The sequence below is a fragment of the Penaeus monodon genome, chromosome 42 (assembly GCF_015228065.2).
Source record: "Penaeus monodon isolate SGIC_2016 chromosome 42, NSTDA_Pmon_1, whole genome shotgun sequence".
Taxonomy (NCBI): Eukaryota; Metazoa; Arthropoda; class Malacostraca; order Decapoda; family Penaeidae; genus Penaeus; species Penaeus monodon.
In genome coordinates this window covers 29,448,586-29,451,085 of record NC_051427.1, presented here as the reverse complement: position 1 = coordinate 29,451,085, position 2,500 = coordinate 29,448,586, and positions in this window count along the sequence as shown.

Below are 2,500 nucleotides of genomic sequence, written 5' to 3'. Positions count from 1 at the left end.
GGGGAGGTCGTTGATGGGTCGTTGTTAATGGGCCTTGTTAGTGGCTTGTCGTTGTTGATGGGTCGTCGTTAATAGATCGTCTGTGAAATGGGTCGATAGTGGGTTGTACTTGATGCATTGTCGTTGATGGGTTGTTGATGAGTCATCGGTAAAAGATCGTCTGTATGCATGGGTCGTTGTTGATAGGTCGTAATTGTCGATGGGTCGTTATTGATAGGCCGTAGTTGCTGATACGCCGTTGCTGATGAGTTAATGATGGATCGTGGTTGTTTATGGATGTCGTTGATGTCTGTTTGATGTGTCGTTGTTGATGGTCGCTCCGATGAGTCATTGTCATAGGCCGTCGGGGAGAACCGCCGTTGATGGGTCGTTTACGGGTCGTGTGCTGCTGTGGTTACGTCGCCGTTAACGACCTCGCCGTTCGCCCTCTGTCATGGCTGTTAAGTTTATTGAGTCTGTTGATGGCCATTTATATTGTTATGATTGTTATTGTTAGCTTTATTTTGGTTCCTCTTTTCCCCACTTCACTCCTTTTTTAATCTTTATTTTTTCTTCTCTTTTTACGCCAGATTCTTATTCGAATGACGGAGAACTTTGGTACTCTTATATCCCCTTTTATGGTGGCGACAAAAGCGATATAAAGATCATATGATTTGCGTGATAACGATATTGGTTCTGATAGGAAGGCTGTTATTTAAACGTATTTATGGTACGATGTTTGCGATAAGGACGATACCATTTAGATTATCATTGTGATAGAAAAGGGAAAGGAAAGAAAATCAATTACAAAATAACGGAATAATCAATGTATCTTTGTCTAGGAAACAAAATAGGAACTAGAGGCCATACGATGATAACGATGGCATAGATAGCAACAGATAAGGATTACATAGTACTTCGAAGCGAGAGGTACTTGAGTCAAGGAGTAAGGCCGGGAGTATTTGGAGGAGGAGGGTGGTTGTGGAAGAGGAGGAAGACGAAGAAGAAGAGAAGGAGAAGGGGAAGAAGGAATGGGAGAAAGAGAAGGAAAAGGGAAAAGAGGAGAAGTAAAAGGGAAGGGAGGAGAAGAAGGAAAAGGAAGAGAAGGGAGTTGAGGAAGAGGTGACAAAGAAAATGAGGAGGAAACTGAAGAATTATATGATTATAGATTAAAGAAATATAAAAGATTATAACGCCATCAAAAAGAAGAGGAAGTGGAAGAGAAGACAACGACGACGATGATGAAGAAGAGTAGGGGAAGAGGAAGAGGAAGAGTAGGAGAAAGGGGAAGAGTAGGAGAAAGAGGAAGAGTAGGAGGAAGAGGAAGAAGAGTAGGAGGAGAAGGAAGAAGAATAGTAGGAAGAAGAGGAGGAGGAGGAAGAGGAAGAGGAGGAGGAAGAGGACTCTGAGCTTTGGCAGCGAGGAAACATGAAAGCGCCCGACCGAGTTCCAGTAACGGAGTTGAAAGGGGCCTTCCCCGCTCCTAACTGGTGTTAAGTTAAGCTTGAAGTTGATGAAATGGTGAACCCCATTAAAGAGGGTGATTTGGCCGGAAATTTGCTGTTTGCTGTTGCTTTCGAGGGCTCGCGGGGTTTCTTCGTTTTTATGCTTCCATCCCTTTTCTTCTCCTTAGTCTTCTCCTTCACCTTCGGCTTCTTCTTTTCTTTTATTGATATATTTTTTCTGAAATACTGCCACTGTTACTTTTTGTTTATTGCTGTTTCACGTATTTCCTCCTTTATTCCTTTCTTCTCTGTTTTTTGCTGTCGAAGCTATTATTCTAACTTCGTGAAGTAAATGTTATAGGAAGAGTCTTTCTGGTATTTCAAACATCATCGTTAACTGCCTTTTACCATCATACCCCTAATTTTATATCCCCTCGCATATTATTTAAAACTTTGTCTTTTCTCCTTCTTCTGTTCTTCTTTATATTTCTTATTCTCCATTTCCACCTCCATCGTCATTTCCCTTTTCTTCTCGTTCATCTTCTACTTCATTTTCCTTTTTATTGTCATTTTCATCATTTCTTCTATTTTTCCTCGTATACTTCATCATCCGCTTCCTCCTCGTCTTCCTCATATTCTTTATTTCTAGTAAGTCGTTAAACAACAAAATTCGAAAGATAATATACGTAACCGGCGTCGGGTAAACAAACAAGATGGCGGTCGAAGATTTCCGTGTTATCGTAATTCAACCTAAGCGACCGCCAGGCTTCCTTCAGGAGATACCTGAGATGGGCTTCTGTGATACTGTGGCCGCAGGTAAGAGCTCTTTCGCCAAACAAGGAGGGTGGGTATGCGTGTGTATGGGTAGGAGGGCTTGGGGTATGAGGTGGTTGGGTGAGGGGTAGGGGAGTGAGGGTGTGGGGTTTGTAGGTGGGGGTAGGGGTGTGATGGGTGGGATGGTTTGGTAAGGGGGTGTGAAGGGAGGTTTGTATGGGTGGGTAGGGGTATGAGGGAGTGGTTAAGTGGGGGGTAGGGGTATGAGGGGTGGGATAGGGGTGTAGGGTGTGGGATAGGTT